At 46.5% G+C, this 21,060-nt stretch overlaps 1 long non-coding RNA gene and 1 other non-coding gene across 2 annotated transcripts in view; one reads left to right on the top strand and one right to left on the bottom strand.

Moving 5' to 3' along the window:
• The first annotated feature begins 7 nt into the window (after nucleotides 1-7).
• Nucleotides 8-21,060, top strand: part of LOC125944008 (uncharacterized) — a 43,755-nt gene continuing 22,702 nt past the window's right edge. The window contains exon 1 of the long non-coding RNA XR_007466054.1: nucleotides 8-88. This is a non-coding gene — a long non-coding RNA (uncharacterized LOC125944008). The remainder of the gene's footprint in view (nucleotides 89-21,060) is intronic.
• On the bottom strand, nucleotides 13,586-13,767 carry LOC119446922 (U2 spliceosomal RNA). The gene has a single exon (XR_005190852.1). It is a non-coding gene; the product is annotated as a U2 spliceosomal RNA (small nuclear RNA).

The raw sequence follows: 21,060 nt of genomic DNA, 5'->3' as shown, positions 1-21,060 counted from the left end.
AACAGTAGCGCTGGTGGCGACAGCTGCAGCAGTGTGGTAGATGTTAGAAACTGCTGGGGCAGGGGCCACAACTGGAGCGGACTGGTAGGTGGTCACGCGGGACACAGCTGGAGCAGCAGCAACGGTGACGACAGCTGGGGCAGCGGCCACAATTGGAGCGGACTGGTAGGTGGTCACATGGGACACAGCAGGTGGAGCGACCAAGGTGGCGACTGGAGCGGCGGCGTAGGTAGCGAAAGCGGGAACAGAGCTAACAGCGGTCACTCCTGGTGCAGCATCGTAAGTGGAGACGGTGCGACCAACACCTGGGGTGGCAATGGCGTAGCTGATGGCTGGTGCGTAGGCAAGGCCGTGGCTGACACCGAAGCCGGTGAGGCCGGAGTAGCTAATTCCGTTGCTAAGACCGTAGCTGGTGAGGCCAACACCTCTGCCGAGGCCAACACCACTGTTTGAGGCACCATCGCTGCCTAGGCCTATATCGATGCCAAGGCTGTAGTGGCGCTGAAGGTATCCAGCAAGGGCGCTGGAGGCCAGGACCAGGATGACACAGACACGGAACTGTAATAATTAATTGCCATTAAATCACTGCGAAAGTCTAACGTTTTCATTAATATTTTGACGCTTGTTATTTTGTGAAGTACATTTTCTTGGTAGTGTATACGCACTTATATGTTACAGGAGTGCCTTTAAACGCACAATAATTGCTTAAATAAACTAGTATTTATTGAAGCAGGGAACTGTTCGTATACCCTTACGTAAGTGGAGTGGTTGGTTAGGGGTCGCGCCTTGACATTGTTGATCATAATGTTCCGGGGATTGCGAACTGCGGGAGTTTTACTGTATTAATGAGATGTTTAAAACACAGGCAAATTTAAACTGAGGCAAAATTCAAAGAAGCTTTCGTGGTGAAGAATTGTTGCGAGCTCACCCAAATGGGGTAAGTAAAATCAGAGGTGTACCTTCCGTCTTCAGTGTCCAATAAATTCTATTTTTGTAAGTAGAGTGCCTTTTATAACATAGCCAGTTCGGAATGTTTTCTCCTGAAACCATTCTCCTTTGTGTTATTACAATAGCCTTCGTTCTGACCTATATTCGCAGAAAGCACGGAAAAGAGTTTGACTCCTGAACTCACAAAGTTTTGCACTTCGATAGCCAATAAAAAAACTCTGAAAGATAGGCTTAAGGCCAAACATTTTCGTTCAGTAAGTGGATTTACTGGTCCTAATAAGGATATTTTGTAGATGGTTTCATATCAAGCAGAAAAGTGATTAAGCAGAAGCGTTGGAAATGGAGAAGCAAACACATGTTAAACATGTGTTTCTGCAGACTTATGCACTTTTTGTCAACAGACAAATCGCAGTTTCCATGCTGAGACGAGAATGCGGCGGAAACTAACACTAGAATGAGTGGGGTTCCAACCGATCCTAGATGAAAGGGTCGCGGCGGCTCGGCCTTACCATGGTTGAGGCAGTAGTGCCGTTTACTAGCCAGTGGCTGCTGAAGTTGCCCCGTCAGCAAGCCGCTTATATACCCGAAATGACAAGAGTGAAAGTTACCAGAGAGGACAATAATTCAGTCAGGGAGTGCTGTGAAGAAAAAAAAAAAGAGAAGTTGACACCTCTAGCCATAATATCGCTACTAGCTCGGTGCATGCAGATAGAACTACAGATCCATTTCAACGCACTTAACTTTACACGCCCAAAGAGCGCACTTAACGTTACATTCTGTAGGAAGAATGCGGATTGTTGTTTTTACGCCTGTCCCATTTTGTGATCTTAAGCCCCTGACTCCTTCTCCTGCCCTCCTTTAGAACCATTGCGCCTGTCCCGTCAAATATAATATCTCTTATATTTAGTGATCACGGTAGTATGCGTAAAATACGGCGATGGTGCGAGGGCTGAGATACGGCCGCTCGCACTGCAAGAGTCGCTTGTATGAGGCAACCGTGCGTCTACAGACATCGTTAAACATGAGGAAAGCGAAAGAGCGCGCCCGTTACAACTCACTGTGCGTTTCGGCTGTTTGATTTTTTTTTCTGCTCACGAGTTTAAGTTAGCGCGTATCGTTTTCGCGTGCTATTCAGTAAATGGTAATCGCTAACTTCTATGGGCCAACTCTTTACGCGACTTTCAACGCTATATGTCATTAGCAACCCGTAACAACATTAAGTGGATTACTCAAGGCCCACTGAAAAAAAAATGTGCTCGCAGTTCTATCACTCCGCGATGCTCAGAAAGAGGCGGTGAGCCTAAAATGTGTGTTTTTCGCCTCCGTTCTGTAGGGTATCCAGTTAACCTTAGCAAAGCGGTTAAAATAAAAGGCTTTAAAGTACGGTGCAAGTGGTGAGTTTAAGACTAAGCGTGTTCGGCAGTCAGACTTCTAGCTACCGAGCACCGTAGGTCTTCCAATCCTATATTGCATTTACATGCTTTTTTATCATGCTTTCTTTGATCAGCTTGGCTAACGCTAGCTGTATGCAAGTGGAAACAGCCATCAGTAATATGTGACTCACGTTTGTTGTGTAGGGGCGCGGCCGTGTACAGGGTGTTTGATTTTTGCTGCACCAAATTTTGCAAAAGTTGCCTGTGGCAGATGGCACAATTATAATCCTTGATCTAAACCACTCGTTGTGGCGGCCATTGTTTCCACGAGAAATCAAAACGTCCAATTGAATAATTAACATAATTACGTTAATTTACTTTTTAATTATTTTTTACGCCACATATTTCAATCTACAAATTATAGCCGCGAAGTTTTCAAGGCGTATCCACTTGGAACAAATTCTCAGGACTGAACCAGTTTTGAGATTTTAATTCTCAAGGTATCCGACGAAATGCCTGGGCGTTCCAGTTAACTTCTTGAGGAAAACGCTGTTTGATGCATTGAAGCACAAAGTTAACTGGAACGCCCATGCATTTCGTCGGGCACTTCGAAAATTAATATCTCGAAACTGATTCAGTCCTGAGAATTCGTTCATACGCGTTGCGAACTCAGGCGGCTAGAATTCGTAGATTGAAAGATGTGCCGTGAAATAAATATTTAAAAAGTTAACTTGCATAATTATGTTAATTATTGGATTAGACGTTTTGATTCCTCGTGGAAGTAATGGCCGCCTCATCGAGTAGCTTAGATCAAGAATTTTAGATGTGCTATCCCGAGGCTAAAACAAAAAAGAGATGGGTGTAAATAGAAATTTTATATTTACTAGCTTTCCTTCAGGTCCAGATTCCACCTATTTCGTCAATGTAGTTATAAATCGCGTCGTACGAGTTGGGCTTGTGCCCCTCATGAAACGCATTGCTGTCAGCCTAAATCACATTCATCTCGACAAGAAAAATTCCGTATTCCTCTAACTGTGCATATATGTTTCCACATATGTCATCCAGGTATAGAATAGAATCATCATCATCATCAACCTACATTTATGTCCACGGCAGGACGAAGGCCTCTCCCTGCGATCTCCAATTAGCCCTGTCTTGCGCCAGCCGATTCCAAATTGCGCCTGCGAATTTCCTAACTTCATCACTCCACCTATTTTTCTGCCATCCTTGACTGCGCTTCCCTTCTCTTGGTATCCATTCTGTAACTCTAATGGTCCACCGGTTATCCATCCTACGCATTACATGACCTGCCCAGCTCCACTTTTTCCGCTTAGTGTCAACTAGAATATCGGCTTTCCCCGTTTGTTCTCTAATCCACACAACTCTCTTCCTGTCTCTTACCGTTAGGCCTAAATTTTTCGTTCCATCGCTCTTTATGCGGTCCTTAACTTGTTCTCGAGCTTCTTTGTTAAACTCCAAGTTTCTGCTTCAAATGTTAGCACTGGTAGAATGCAATGATTGTACACTTTTCTTTTCAACGACAGTGGTAATCTCCGCGTCAGGATTTGGTAATGCCTGCCGTATGCATCATCATCAACATCATCATCATCAGCCTATATTTATGTCCACTGCAGGACGAAGGCCTCTCCCTGCGATCTCCAATTACCCCTGTCTTGCGCTAGCGTATTCTAACTTGCGCCTGCGAATTTCCTAACCTCATCATCCCACCTCCATGCACTCCAGCCCAATTTTATGCTATTATAAATTTCATTCTCATGATCAGGGTCTCCTATGAGTAATTGACCTAGGTAAACGTACTCCTCTAAAGACTCTAGAGGCTGACTGGCGATCCTGAATTCTTGTTCCCTTGCCAGCGTATTGAACATTTTCTTTGTCTTCTACATGTTAATCTTCAACCCCACTCTTACACTTCCTCGGTTAAGGACCTTAATCATTAGCAGTAATTCATCCCCATTGTTGCTAAATAGCACAATGTCATCTGCAAACCAAAGGTTGTTGAGATATTCGCCGTTGATCCTCACTCCTAAGTCTTCCCAATCTAAGAGCTTGAATACTTCTTCTAAGCATGCAGTGAATAGCATTGGAGAGATTTGTCTCCTTGCCGGACCCCAATTTCTTGATAGGCACCTTTCTACTTTTCTTGTGGAGAACCAAGGTTGCTGTGCAATCCTTGTAGATATTTCCCAATATATTCACGTATGCCTCCAGTACTCCTTGGTTATGTAATGCATGTATGAGTGCTGGTATCTCTACTGAATCAAATGTTTTTTCATAATCTATGAAAGCCATATAGAGAGGTTGATTGTACTCCGCAGATTTCTATATTACCTGGCTGATGGCATGGATATGATCCATCGCAGAATATCGCTTCTTGAAGCCAGCCTGTTGTCTTAATTGGCTGAAGTCAAGTGTTGCCCTGATTCTGTTTGAAATTACGTTGGTGAATATTTTATACAATACTGAGTGCAAGCTTATGGGTCTATAATGCTTCAATTCTTTAACGTCTCCCTGTTTATGGATGAGCATAATGTTGGCGTTCTTCCAGCTTTCTGGTACACTTGAAGTCGTGAGGCATTGGGTATAAAGGGCTGCAAGCTTTTCAAGTATGATATCTCCTCCGTCCTTGATTAAATCGACTGTTATTCCGTCTTCTCCTGCAGCTTTTCCTCTGGTCATGTTTTTCAAGGCCGTTCTAACTTTATCACTAGGTATAGAAAGGGCCTCAGTATCCTGTTCATCACTACTTCGAATGAAAGTAGCTTGGCAGCTCGGGTTACTGTACAGGTCAGTATAGAATTCCTTCGCTGCTTTTACTGTATCATCAAAATTGCTGATAATATTACCCTGCTTATTTTTCAGTGCATACATTTTGCCTTGTCCTATGACTAGTTTTCTTCTCACTCATTTCATGCTGCGTCCATATTTTGCTGCTTCCTCAATCTTTTCCGCGTTATTATTTCGGATATTCCTTACTTTCTTCTTGTTGTTCAGTTTCGACCGTTCAGCGAATTCTATCTGAACTCTCCAGTTTGACAATTTCATGCTTTGCCGTTTCTTTATTAGGTCCTTTGTTCCTTGGGAGAGCTTACCTATTGGTTGTCTTGGTGCCTTACCTCCCACTTCAATTGCTGCTTCTGAGATAAACCTAGCTACGGTTCCATTCATTACCTCTTTGTTGTCTTTACCTTCCTGTTCTAAAGCTGCATATTTGCTTGCGAGCACCAGCCTGAGTTGGTCTGCTTTTACCCTTACTGTGTCTATAGGTTGGCGTTTTTTTTTTCATGACTAACTTTTTTCTTTCTCTATTTAAATTGAGAGAAATACCCTACTTAACACTTCTACATCGTGCACTATGCTGGGATCGGCAGAGAGTATAAAATCCATTTCATTCCTTGTTTTTCCATTAGGGCTTTTCCAGGCCCACTTCCTGTTCCTGCGCTTACTGAAGAAGGTATTAATTACTCGAAGCCTATTCCTTTCCGTGAATTATGCCAACATCTCTCCTCTAGTGATGCTAGAATCGATGCTGTAGTTGCCAATTGCTTGCTCGCCAGCCTTTTTCTCCACTTTTGCATTGTAGTCGCCCACGACTACAGTATACTGAGTTTTCACCTTTCTCATTGCTAAATCAAGATCTTCATAAAACTGTTCTATTTCTAAATCATCGCGACTGGAGGTTGGGGCGTAGGCTTGTACAACCTTCATTTTGTACCTCCTATTCAGCTTTATTACGACGACTGCTACCCTCTCATTATTGCTGTTGAATTCATCAATGTTGCCCGCTATGTTGTTCTGGACAAGATATCCTACCCCGGATTCTCTCTTGTCTGTAAGACCTCAGTAGCAGAGGACGTGGCCGTTAGTCAGCACTGTATAAGCCTCACCAGTTCTTCTCACCTCACGAAGGCCAATACTATCCCAGGAAATACCTGATAATTCCTCAAATAGCCCTGCTAAGCTAGCCTCACTCGATAGGGTGCGCGTGTTGAACGTTGCCAGTTTCAGTTTCCTATTGGAGGCCTGTCCGGTCCCAGAGATTCTTAGCACCCTCTACCGCGTAGCAGGTCTGACCACCGCCTTGGTCAGGTGCTCCGCAGCCGCTGAGAACTGAGGGCCATGGGTAAAGTTTAGGAGTCATTCGGGAGGTAGCGGCCGCATACTGCACCAGGGAAGGCCAATTCCTGCTCTGGTGAGGGTGTGACTTATGTTGAAGCTTAGTGGGCCTGCCTAATTTGGTTGCACCGTCACTAGTATAGCCCCACTAGCTCTCGGCGATATTTTTTTTTGCCGGTGTCAGGCGCCACTCCATGCCTGAAAATCTAGTGGACTGGAGGAGGATTCAGACTTACCATTAAACGTGCAAATCTAAATAATCTAAATTAATCTAAATACAAATCAAATTATTATAAATATTTCATGTACATATACTGTAGCAGTGAATGGCTACCTTCAATGCTCTGGCCCAGCTCTCCACGAACAACGATCCGGCTGAGCTCATCATAAAAGAGAGACAATGCCTGAGGCCAGCAGGCACTTAATGCTCTCCCGAGCTCAAGGAGGTCAACTGCAGACCGAACCAGTTCCGCAGGAGTGGCATGGCTTGATGAAGTAGATGCGGACAACTGTAGCGATTCACTTGTCCTGGTTCTCCTATCAGACGAGCACACTGAAGTGTTATTTCCACTCAGAAATTTTCTCCTTAAATAGTCAATCTTTTACACACACAAGTTTGGAAGATAGCAGTTTACTTTTGCTATCACAACTGAAAATTAAAGAAAGGGCAGCCCAAAAACAAGAGGTATATTGTTCAAATAAAATACACAAAAAAGGAAGCTGAAGCTAAAATAGATCAGCATGAAGAAAAGAAAGTAGTAAGACTGCGGAGCGAACAATGCTCACTTGAATACAATATTATATACAAAAAGCCTAGAGTTAATGGTTTCTCGCGGACGTGAAAGTTTCAGAAGTCAAGGCAGGAATCACCACAAATTAACTGTGCAATATAGAATAAAATTGCTGATTTTTCCGATTCCGCTAAGCTACAAGATGATTTTCACAGCATATCTATTTCATGCAACCGGGGGCTTATGAAATCAAATGTTCGTAAATCCAATTCTATGCGCACATCACGGCCCTCTCCCGTGACCAACGACTACACATTGCATTTCTTCAATGATGCTGGTCTGTGTCTAGTAAGTTCTTACAAGTATTTCGGGCTTCATATCGCTCATGATCTGTCAAACAGAATCATGTTCACTACGTAACCACTAACACTAATCGCATGCTCGGTTTCTTGCAGAAAAATTTTCCGCCGTGCCCTTATCTTGAAAACTGACACTTCTTAAAAAAAAAGGTAATCGCAAGAGCAGTATTAGCCTTTTTGATTGAAACCCATCTTGACAAGCGAATAAACTTTATTGAAGAGGCCAGTGGATTGAGGCCAGGGCCTAGGACGCCCAATTGAGGGGTGGTAGAGAGACCCGGTCTCCCAGCCGCCTTTAGAGCTCGCTGGATGGCCCGTAGTTGGTCTTGCAGATCTGAGCAGTTCAGCGCTGGTTTTCGAGGGCGCCCCAAGCTGTTCCAAGGAGACTGCATTTTTGTCGTGTACATGTGCGCATTCCCATGAAATATGTTCCAGAGTGACGCGTTCTGTCTGTCCTACATAATTTACACAAGTCATCTGGGTACAATTCGGGGTAGATGTGATGTAGGTGCATCGGGTTGGGGAAGGTTCTGGTTTGAGGTCACCTCCAGTCAACCGCCTGAGATCTGTCTAATTTGGAGCTAGGAGGTGGGAATTTGCACCTCGATTTTTGGTAGAAGCGGGTGATGTCACAGAATCTGAACATTCTGTCTTCTCCTTCCAGGCCTCTCCTCCCGTTCTTAGGGAAAAGCTTCTTCGCGAGCATGGTAAATCAGACATCGCGCGGCGCGGTGGGCTTCCTCGTTGAGATTGGAAGCGGGGGTCTCACAGGAGGTGTGGGCTGTCAACCAAATGATGTATCTTTCTTCGAATTCCTCTGACGATATGAGCTGAGCTTTCTCGTGGAGTATGTTAGCGGCCTCGGGCGATATTCTGCCTCGCGCGTAGTTTCTGATGGCCGACTGCGAGTCGCTGATGACATATTTACATCTGGGGGAAATTATTGCGTGGGCGATAGCCACTTCTTCTGGCATTACAGTATTATTAGAGCGTATCGAGCACGCGCTTATGTAATCGTGGTCAGAGTTTATTACTACCACGACGTAGGATTCGTGACTCGGGAACTCCACTGCGTCCACGAACAACGCCTGCTTGTCTCTACCGCATGCCTTGAGTAGAGCTTTATTTCTGTTCTCTCTACTGCCCTGATTATGTTCGGGGTGCATGTTTTGGGGCAAATCTGGGCCTCGAACTTTTCTCTGACGATCTTGGGGACCGACATTTTACATCCATTTTACATCCTTATTGATGGTGATAGTTTATCCTTAACTTGCCGAGGATACTCCTGCCAGTGCGCGAAGTGGCTAGTCTCTCGGACTGAGCAACCTGTTTAGCCCCTATCAGCTTCTCTAACTTGTTTTGTATGCCCAATTGAAGTAGTCGCTCGGTTCTGGTGCTATCTGGAAGGCCTAGAGCTTGCTTGTACGCCTTTCGTGTGAGTGCGTTGATCTTGGCGTTTTCGGATGAATACCAATTGAGGTATGCCATCACGTATCTCATGTGACGTATGGCGAAGAAATAGATAAGTGTGACGACGTTCACCTTCATCATTCCCTGGTGTTTGTTTGTGACTCTCTTGATTAGCCTTATTGCATTGATGAATTTGGTTACTAGCCTCCTCACGGATTCTCCGTTAGTGACCTTGGATTCGATTATGAGTCCTGGGACTCTGATCTGTTCCACTATAAGTGGCTGTGAATAAATGCCATGTGTGCCATCAATTGTTATGCGCTGAGAGATTTGTACATATGATGCATGTAGACTGCCTATCTATGTACACGCTATTATGTACTGACGTGTAGCCTTTAAGAGTGATATGTATAGACTGTGTGTTTGTAAACATATAGTCTGTGCCTTCTCGCACACTTGTCAACAGTGATATTATAGTAGTTTTTCATTACCACTTATCACCCCTATTTACATTCCTGTTCCCCCCTTCCCTTTCATTCCATTGTGTAGTATAAGGATAGAGATACGCGCTTCGGCAAACCTCTCCGCTTTTCTTGTCACTAAAAATTTCCTATACATGGCGTACTGGTAGTCACAGGAAGGCTGAACTCCGCTCATAGGTTAAACAACAGCCATTTATAGTGACACTGGCTTGGGCTGCAAAGCCCTGCTAGTAGTTAAAAATCCCTGTTCCCCCCTCGCGCTCGACCAAGCATTTCTTCTTTTCTTGACCGGCACGGCGAAGAGAGTGACGGCACTCTGTCGAAAGAAGGTAACTGCAGTGGTGCTGATTTTACTTCATTGTAGCTGGTTAAATTAATAGCAGTGGTACTGATATTACTCTATAGCAGCTGGTTTAAACAGTTTAGCCGCTCCTTGTAAGAGAAAATAGTTACCAAAAGCTTCTATTAAAAATTACAAATGCAAGGTTATCCCACATTAGAGAACTGTTGTTATGCTTACGTACGTAGTAGTCTTCATTCCGGGCGCCGTTGTGTATTGTACGTAAAGTAAGAAGAATTAAACACCATCCTCAGCAACATAAAAATGTTACGTCTATGAGGATGCCCCTTTCAGGATTTGGACATACATACTCTGAGAGCCTGGAATGAGCACTAGCACCGTGTAGGCATAAGTTGTAGCCTTTACTAATTGGACATCCCTGCTCTTGCAAATGCTGAAACAAGCTTGTAGTGACTATTCCCGCACAAGCAGGGCTGAAGTTGCATCAGGTTCACTAATTCAACAAAAAAGCACTCGAGATGCTAAAAACAAAGAATTGCACGAATATTACCCAAATCAGTAGAAATGTAAGATGAATAAAACGAAGCTTAGATTGATAGACTTGCACATTTTATTGAACTAAGGCCAAAGTGTCCTAACGCAGGCATATTGAAAAACGAACGTTAAAAACAAGGTAAAAAATCAACTACAAGTTATTTAGGCCGGCTGCAGGCAACAAAAAAATAGCTTGTTAAAGCAGCAGCATAAAAATATTCTACCGCTGCTGATGATGATAATGGTCTAAATTTTCCAGTTGACCATACAGGCATCCTTGCTTCACTATATGAGCAAAGTTGGACTCTGTACACATTTGTTTCATCGCGTAGGGTGTTAAGTACAGTACATGTACAGCGTAGGTAACGTAGTTTTTGTCGGCAGACTGGAATATGATATGCTTGCTTGTTCACGTAAATTCACAGGGTACCTAGTGCTAGAAAAACATGTGCAAGACTGATCACGAGGGTTCGGCTACTTAACCCGGGACAATAACGTTCTTGAAAAGAAAAATGCACTGAGAGAACAAATCTTTCTGTGTTCTGTTTTCTTTTTTACATCCCGTTCACCATTGCTGCAAAATTTTGCAACGTCCGCGTGGGCTTAAAGTATTCATCTAAGATGAGTGCAGACTTGAAATTCTAAATTTAATTAGTTGCACTAATTGTGGGAATAAATATAGCCGAATGATCAACTTGGTTGAAGAAATAGCGAAGCAAATAGGGGAGGAAAATATAGGGAACCAGTAGCGAATTCCAGTATCCTTTAGCACAATAATTAACTTGTGCATTAATATTCCAGAATTCATTCTCCGCCCTTTGCTTCAGAATTCCAAGAGCGTGTTTAATATTGATTGCAGTTCTGTTTCCGCAGTTAAATTATCACGCACAGCGCACTGCGAAGCGGTACATCAAGACTCCATCTGAAAATCTATACATTTTTGGGCGGCAACAAAATATTGCAAACGGCTTGGTGTTTGGACGCGTCTTTAGCCCTTGAAAAATGTAACCAGATGTACTTAAACTCCTTTCATTGATTCCTCTCGTAGCTGATATACGAAATGTACTTTGGGCAACTGAAGACAGTCTAGGTTTTTCATTTTTTTGCGGCCGATTCACCCACCATTCAAATAGTTTCCAATCTCCTCAACGTTATTGTAATGCAAATATCTTTCTATTTTATCGTGATTATGTTCCAACTCTGTTGGTTTGTCTCTCTCCAATTTGGCCCTTTTACACCACTACCAAATGTCCTTATCTGCTTTCCCTCGTAGGCAAGATAAACTAGAATAATGACTTTATACTGAGATGCCTGGCTGTTTGGTAATGAATAAAATGACTCCTGCCGACTCTCCTGTGGCGTGAAAAGCATGTCTTAAACCTGAGCCCCAGGCTCGGGGGTATGCTTTTCCCCCGTCTACCTTTGTGACGAATAACGTTAACGGGGCGCAATTGTGCGCGCTAGCGCTGAGTGAATGATTGCAGGAGCGACGACCACGAAAAGGGCACTCGGCCTTGAAAAATAGTTTGCGTGGTGCCAATATGCAAATCTGATCTAAATTAACGGCAGAAAAATAGCTGATAGCAGAAGGATCGACCACGCTTTATTTCGCCATTACCCACATCGGTTAGCTTCTACAAGCGTTGACGTTGTTTCATTTAGGAGAATGTTTCTAGGCCGTTAGGCGCCACTAAGGGACCAGACAAAAATCAGACTCGCACACATTACCATAAGTGAAGTGGAATGGACAGTTGATAACGTAGAGCTGGGAAAGTGACCCGGTCCCGATGGCCTCTGTGCGTCTATCTACAAATGTATCAAAGCAGTATTATCACCCTCACTCGCTGTTCTCTTCAGTGAAGCGTATAGGGTCACTCAGTTACCACGGTCCTTCGGGAAAACGCACACCGTAACTATTACGAAGACTGACCATGCAGTAGCAAGAAATTAATTATGTTACATCGTACGGATCAACAGCACTAGACAATGTGGACTGTTAGATTTTTATGAAGTTCGTCGCAGGCAGGCTACAATTGATAATTAAAAATATAGTAATTCCGCTGCAAACCTGCGGAATTAAAGCCGAACGATAGCCACAAGCATCCATACAATTAGATCGGTACTTGAATGCTGTGATACTTTGAGGTCGCGTGCTGCGATACCCCAACTCGATTTGGATAAAGCTTATGATTGGGTCGCACGTGTGATTTTCTTAGCCACATTATATCGCATCAATGTTCGGTCCGTAATCACTTAAGGGGTGGCCTTGGCGTACGGAAGCTGGACCACCAGGCTAATGGACAATAAGTCATTGGAGGCGCCATAAACATCAAGCGTTCCGTGAGTCAGGGCTGCCCTACCAGCCCGCTTCTATTCAGTATTTATGTAGAAACACTGTGTCGATCAAATATTGAAAACGAGGATATCCTAGGCTTTCCTTGCAATTGCCGCAGATACAACTGCTAACGTACTCAGGCGATGTCGCTGTTTGTTGCATAGACCGAGAAAGCGTTTCAGAATCGGTACATGTGATTAGGAATCGGGTAATATCACGGGTAGGCGCGTAAACTTGGGCAATTTTCTTGGCAATTGGCATGGGGAGGGGCCATCGGCTCATGCCCTCTTCTCCAATGCAAAATGAACAACAGACTTCAAAATACTTAGCTCTGCCGCTTGAAGATTGCAAACAAAGCGACAACTACTGGCAAGGACAAATAAAATCTCTGCGAGAAAGCAGACGCATGGATGTGTACTCACTTGTCGATATTAGCTATGGTCATAGCGGTAATCTGTTTTTCATTGCCAAAGGGGGGGCTTATGCCATGCAATTTAATCACTGTAACAGAGGAAGTGCGCTGCAATTTTACAGCATTTTTGCAGTTTTTGTCCGGAAGTGAGGGTGGGACAGGTGCAGTCGCCGCAATGGTACTAACTCACTTATTTGTTACTCAGTAATGATTTTTTCTTTAGCGAAAATAGAGAATAGAGACTCTTTCTAACAAACATTGCGTAAGTAAGGCTTGGATGATTGTTGCCAGATTTTATTGTTCGCACACAGAGAATGCTTGGGGCGGTTCGAAAGTGATTTTATGAAAGTGGTGTGAAGTGTACGTTAATTCAGTGTACGATTTTCTCCTGAATGATTTTTCGTGATTTAGAGAAAAAGCTGTATAACGACATATACGATATTGTACTCCTTACCCGACTGTACAGAGCCCTATACAGTAGAGGATACAATCAGAACGTTCTAAAATGGGTCAAAAGAATGCCTCCAGGTATGAGTACACAGCGAAGCTGCCTATGGTTAGTTTCCAGCGGATCGATGTACGCGTAGACCAAAAATACCGGGTCGACCGGCGGTGGAGATGAAGCAGGCGTCAAGTACTCCGCCAACTTGCAAAAATAAGTTTAATATCTTAGGTCCAAATACAACCCGTATCAGATATTAAGCTCATAAGAACAGATACTACAGTTTAAGCCGCGTCGGCCATGTCTACGTTCGCACCATACACGTGTACGTCATCCTGCGTATTCAAACTAGTGCCTGCCAATCTGAGTGTCTTCTGTCTCCTGACGTCATGCTCTACGTAGGCTCTTTTTGTCAGTTCTACTCTAACTGTAAAATAAACCGTCTGATGAAGAGCAGCGTGCCTATCAAGAACGACGGCGTGAATACAAAAGGGAATGGGCACGGTGGCTGCTAAAGGTGACCACCGTTGATGAGCACGCAAGCATTCCAGCCCAAGCTCTTAAGATACGTCTTGGCTTACCACGAAGTGCGTGAACGGCTGAAACCATTGCCATTGCGCAGGAGTACCCAATCACGACCCAAATTACTGTTGAGACAATGCGTACGCATCTCAGACACTATGCTAGGACCCTTTCCCAGCACCTGGCGAGCCTCACTGCTGAAAGGCCCTGCTCGAAACTTAGCGCTACTGTCAGTGCACATCGTGCATCGTTTACTTCAGAGTACGCACCTGCGGCCAAGCCAGTGTTTCCTCCGTGGTGTTTGAGCCCTCCACAAGTACCTATAACGATTCCAGGACTACAGAAGAAGTCATATCTACCGGCCCCTGCTCTAAAACAACTGAGCTTACTCCTTTTGCATGAAGTGTAGTAATGGCGCATAAACCACACGTGCTAATAATAAGAGAAACTTGGTTACACACAGGTATTAATGATTACGAAATAACACCACCGGGCTACAGGATATACCGTAATGAGAGAGATTCCCGGGGTGGCGGTGTCGCCATTTTGTTTCAAGATTCTCTAAGTGTGATGCGATTACCCGACGTCAAGTGAATCAAAAGTGTTATCGTTAAAGTTTTTCTAGATGAGCTCAATATTGTCATTGGGGGTTTTTATCGTCCACCGAATTGTTCTGACGAGTTTGTGAATCAATTAAATGAATTTTTGTGTATGTATAAAACTAATGCTTGCAACTTACTAATAGGTGGTGATTTCAATTTTCCTATGGTGAATTAGGCAGAAGAGTTTCCTGATGCCCTCTCAAGTGCTTCCATATCTTTTCTCGATGTTTTAATGTTCCATGATCTGACGCAGCTGGTAAAAATGCCCACTCGTATTCAAAACGACTCTAGCACAATTTTATATCTTTTTCTTGTTAGCAGAGGCATATGCCGCCGTAGTCCAAATGTGCAAATATACGATGGCATTTCGGACCATAAAATAGTGTCTCTAACCATCCAGCTATGCTTTGTTAAAAAGTTCAATAAAGTGACGAGCATTGTACCTGTGTTTTCGCGTGCTAGTGACGTGGACATTCTAGACACTTTGGACGATTCTTTTTCTTAATTTTCAACACTTTTCGAACAAAATAAGTGTACTGTCGACGAATTGCGGCGCTTCTTCAAGGACCTGGTGATAAAATGTACTAATAATTTCGTTCCACACAAGCGCAAGGTACTAAACCAATCCGTGCACGGGCCGACTGAAACACCTCCGTGCAAAGGATGGAGGTACCATACCAGTGGTCTCAACCATCAGGATCCTAGACATACCTATCGAGTCAAGCGGCACTCACTCACTCACGGCAATCACTAAGATCATTCGCCAAACAGCCAATACGTCGCGTCTCCTCAAACGCGTGACAAACAGGAGGCAGGCAATGAAAGAAAAGAGCCTCGTTCGCCTCATTTACTCGTTCGTCATCTGCCGCTTCACTTATGTAGCGGTTTTCACAATTGGTATAAGGCCGGAATAACAAAACTCAATATCATCATCTGCAGTGCCTACAAACTCGCCCTAGGACTTCCGAGCAACACAAGCACAATTATTTTACTCCAATTAGGTCTGCACAATACCCTCAACGAACTGATTGAAGCACAACGCCATTATCACCTCGAGAGACTCGCACACACTGAAACTGGCAGACACATTTTGGACAAACTCGGCATCAACTATCATCAACAACACGGAGACAAGCACTCAATTCTAGGTAACCTCCGAGCCTGGCTACACATCCACCCAATCCCCAAGAACATGCATCCAAAACATAACAAGGAACGGCGCAAAGCACGGGCAACCTCCCTTATAAAAGGCTATGGAGAAACAAACGGCGTCAGTTTTGTGGACGCAGCTGAATACCAGGTCGGACATCGATCGCTTCATGGCGACAACAACCACTGGCGGTAGGCTACATCATGCAGCCAATGTCATCTCTGCAAATGTCGAAACAGCCTAGGAGCTTGCCATAGCATTAGCTATGCTCAATCCGAATTGCCCTACCATTGTAAGCGACACTGCCACAGCCCTGAGCAACTGCCAGAGGAAGGGTCTCCCCTCAAGCACTACGAATTCTACACCAAATTACTCTTAGACACAAAAACCAAGTCACTCCAGTCTGGTTCCCAGCGCACGCAGGCGACATCCATCCGCATCTTACCAACCTCAACGAGCTAGCCCACTCCACTGCACGAGGTCTCGTGTACCGTGCCTGGAGGTCGCACAGGTGAAGGCGTTGACCGCGATCGTCTCACCAGCTACAGCGACCTCACCAAATGATTGTACCTCTCTCTAACAACCTTCCCTCCGCCTAATCACAAGCTATGCAGAGCCCAGGAGGCTACCTAAATTACGCCTGGCTACAAACTTGTACCCGTCACTTTCCCGATATCACAAGATTTACCCCGACAAGTACACTACCAACATTTGTAACATATGTAAGACACAAGTAGAATCGCTTCCACACATGCTGTGGGAATGTCAGGTCCAATATAACAATGTTAATACCGAGACCCTCTTGTCGAGATGACGCACCGCCCTACGAAGCTCCCACCTCAACGATCAGCATGGGCCATCCAGCAAGCCCGCGAGGCGGCGAGGAGGCAAGACCTCGACATCCCCACGTGGGAGGCCTAGGCCGGGTCATTAAAATTGCTGGTTTTCAATAATTCCTCCTCCTCATGCCTCTGATCTAAATTCTGTGTCACCTCTATGTCGCGTGCTAAACTGCTTCGCTGGTAGTTCACCTTCACAGCAGTGCAATGGCGCGTGATTATTTTCTTTGTATGCTGTTGCGTCGGAGAAAATTAACATGATCATTTCAGCCAGTAGCAAAGTTCATTCATCTACGAATAGGAATGTGGCTCATCCTGCTGTGTGTATCGGCAGGTAAGGTGCAATGCAACTGGTGAGAACGAACGAATGTGTTGCTCTACATAAAAAAATATAAGAGAACGGCAATGCTGTCATGCACGCGCATGCTGTAAGCGTGAACAACACGGCGTATACTCGCGGACAACTTTCTGTGGCAATGTAGGAAGATATGGAGGCAAAGCCCGCACAAATGAGAGTGCTTCTGAAAAGAGTCCCGTATTTTATCCACGTTGGTTTAAGCTGGGGAAGAGAAAGCATAAAGAGCTTATTAGCAACCGTTAAATAAGTCAGAATACACCACTGAGTGTAGAAGTTTTCTTAGAAGTAGAAATTTCTGTAGAAGTTTCAAGTCTGAGCAAACGCGAAACCGTCACACGTGGAAGCTGTGTCGATTCAGCGTCTCTTCCGAGCACCCAAAAGCACTGTGAAACGCTGCCGGACTACTTGGCGCGGTAACAGAAGTGTAGCATCCACGCGCCCGTACCTATCCCTTCATTAGCACTGCAAGTTGTACGCGAGTATAGTTGGGTAGCACACCGTCATCATAGCTACACTTCAAGTCTTTGCGATGCTTAACGGCACGGGGCCAAACGTGACGTGTGTGCTGATCAACACGGTGGGGTTGGCTAGCATGCCGTCGTTGTAGCTACAGTGCGAGTGTTTGCGATGCTGAGCGACACGGAGCCAAACGTGACGTGACTGCTATTCGTAATTTTTATGGAAGCTCGTTATCGTATATACCTGCGTGATATAATGTATTTGATTGTTGTGTCTGCAGTGTATTTCTTTTTTAGGGGCGAAGCTCCTTAGGGTGTGGGTCGTTCCCTCCTCTGTAGTAGTAGTAGTAGTATGCAGCCACCTGTAGTTTTATGAACTGTTCACTCGATGGCGTTCCGGTTCTGCTTCCACTTCCAGTTCCACTTCCGGTTCCATTTCCGGTTCCGGTTCCACTTTGCTCGCGTTCGGTGCGAACGCGGGCAAAACGCCGACGGCGTCGACAACAGTTCTGCGCGTTGCTGGTGCTGCTGCATGTCCAAGTTTATACAGCTGATAAAACTACCTTGAGGCGACCCCATGGCTGCTTCGCATACTACTCAGGGTTCCCCTACGGGAAGATGGTGTAATTTTCTCTCTCGTTCCCGACGCGCGCTCTCTTTATCTCTCGTCCGTAGCTGTGGTTTACCCGAATGATCCCCCGGTGCTTCACCCACTCATCATCATTCACTTCGTGGATATGCTGTGATTTTTTTACAGTGAAACTCTTAAGGGCTCAGTCTTCGATGGTTCCGTCTGGACGTGGAAAAAAAAAACTCATTGGCCGTATGCTGTATGTGCGAGTGAAAGCGCGCGAGGGACGCGCGCTTTTACGGGGAGGGTACGCCCGGCGGAGAGCAAACGCGACATCTTCCGTCGCACAAAAGGCCGTGGGGGGACGGGAGGGAGGGACGGGAGACGACGTTTAGCAGCCGCACCAAATGCATATGTTGCGACCGGGAGCAAGGGGAACTGGCGACTCAATCTCCCACGCGAACGGAGGACAGCGGGAAGGCAGCCCCGGAGGGAGGTGTTGCGGCTTCTGCTCTGCGATCCACTTGTATTTGGCGGGGCGCCGGGCGGTCGCGCGCACTGCATATTGAAATGGATCTGCTACACAGATCCTATCTTTGTATGCGCTGTGCTTTCGCCGCTCAGTTTCCGTTGAAGCGATAGACCGCATGAACCTTCGCTCGCTGCTGCTGGTGCGATTGCTCACGCCAGCGTTTTGGCAGCGCTTGTCTTAGGTAACACAAACATCGCGCATAACTGTTGTCGACGGCGGCGACGTTTTGCTCGCCTTCGCACCAAACGCACGCGGCGTTAGTGACGTGTTTATGAAGAACGTGCCAACCTTTGCCGTACACCCTATGGCTGTGTACCGTAGCGACCACAAGGCCATGGTCCCTGTGGTCACTAAATAAATATAAACCACCGGATTATATATATATATATATATATATATATATATATTGTAATGAAGAAAAAGACGCACCTAGGCTCGGGCGCTCGGACTGCGGGCACGCACAGGGAGAAGACGACGAGGCAGAGAATAGAACAGCCGGCCCAGAAACGGGTGCTGTCTCTGTGTCTCCGTTATTGCATTACAATGGCGCAGCCGACTACAACGGACCTGACCTAAGGCGTTCCGGCCTTAAGTGTTTCCTCGCACGGTTCTTCAGCGTGCCCGGTCCCTCCTGCGCAGGAACGCCGTACACGCTTCCTCAGCTATGGAGCCGGCCACCCTACCACCGTCGCAAGCACCCACCGCACCACCCGGGGACGGCGTCCAAGCCTCCTCATTGGCTCTTGGACAGGACTCTACCGGTGATCTCGTCCAAGCCATCGCCAAGCTGAATCACCAGCTCACGCTTTTGACGAACACCTTCGCATCCGTCGGTGGTTGCGCCGTTGCACGTCACACTGAGACAGCGCTTCGGCCCCACCGTCTTGGACCTGTCTTGCCTGGGAACGCCGTACACGCTTCCCTTGGCGAGAATATCATCGTGAGCACTACTTCGACTCCTCAGCCACGCAGATATGCCGTCCATGCTTCCTTGGTGGTAGAACCGGCTGCCGCGACTACCACAACGACCGCACTATCCGTGGACACCGGCACTGGTTCCTCGGGCAGCTGGACAAGTAGCCTGGCTGATTTGAGCCGCTGCGAATTCCAGCAGCCGGCTTACGTAAAAATACCGCCTTTTCGTGGCTTTGAAGATGAGTCACCCTTTGGGTTCACACCATCAATGCCTTGGGTGATCGTCATGCCTGGCCAGACCACACAAGATGGCTGGTTGCCGCAAAACGACTCTGCGGTGCCGCCAAGGCATGGGACAACTACGCAGGCATTAAACTTGGGTCGTGGCCCGAATGGAGTGCAGCTCTGATCGCTGCTTTCGGCCCGCCCACGTATGCCTGCGTCGAGCCCGGCCAGGAGTGCTCTACGGCCGGAGCTCATGAGGAGCACTACCTTGACGCGGCAGTAGTTCCCTGCAGCGCCTCGCCATGCAGGCCCGCCGGCTCCCCGAGTGTCGTCCTTGGCCCCATCGCAGATGGTGGGAAGCGCACGGCGACGACCGCTCCCGCTTCGAGTCACCACCGAGCGGCAGATCACAAACCGGCGTCATCGGCTGCACTACTACCCATAAGCACGCAGCAGAGCACCGCTGCTACTTCGACTTGGCATTCTTCTGGCACCCGGGACTCAGTACCCGGGAGGGTATTGGCAGATTGCCTCGGCACCTGCCCTGCTGTAGACCCAGGATGCGGGCCAGTTTTCCCACCACGGGTCTCGGACTCTGCGTCTACCACTTCCGACGCTTTACCATTCCTTTGAGAGACCGAGACCACTTTCGGTCCGCAGCCGTCAGCGAAACGGTTCCGAAACACATCAACGCAGGGGTGGATGGAGGCGCCGACGCTGTCACTCCAGGAACCCGACCTATCCACGGATCGTGGCAGAGAGATGCTTCCTGACTCCTCGGAGCCACATCGTTGTATGTCCACGCAGTCGTTCGCCGACTTTGCTGCCGTTCACAGTGGACTGAGAGAGGCCTCGCTGAAGGTAATCATCAGCAGAGAGCTGCCCGCACGTGACAGACGCGTAGCACGCGCAAGACACCGAAAGAGGCGCGCAAAAGACCAGTCGCGCAATGCTCGCGGTTTTTTGTCAAGCGCGGCTGATTCGCGCGCAACTACGAGCCTCGTTCATTTTGTGGCAACGTTGCGAAGAAGTATGCAACAACTAAGCAGAGCGGCTGCACATTGTGCACGGTCTCTTGCCCTACGTGGTGTCCAATTGCGACGGGATATACGTCAACGAGACATGCGACCCGATCGTAACACGGAGTGCCGACCCCCAGAGACGCTGGTTGCGCGCAGGACGGCTTTCCCTGGTTTCCACAATCAGCGTGTCCTCACAACCACCTGAGCTATCTTCGGCAGCGTGGCCGAGTGTAATGAAGAAAAAGACGCACCTAGGCTCGGGCGCTCGGACTGCGGGCTCTCGCAGGGAGAAGACGACGAGGCAGAGAATATAACAGCCGGCCCAGGAACGGGTGCTGTCTCTGTGTCTCCGTTATTGCATTACAATATATATATATATATTTCTCATTCTTTAATAGTTCAAAT

The sequence above is a fragment of the Dermacentor silvarum genome, chromosome 3 (genome assembly GCF_013339745.2).
Source record: "Dermacentor silvarum isolate Dsil-2018 chromosome 3, BIME_Dsil_1.4, whole genome shotgun sequence".
In the NCBI taxonomy this organism is placed as follows: Eukaryota; Metazoa; Arthropoda; class Arachnida; order Ixodida; family Ixodidae; genus Dermacentor; species Dermacentor silvarum.
Note: the sequence above shows the minus strand (reverse complement) of the source record. Positions and strands in the feature narration are given on the sequence as shown.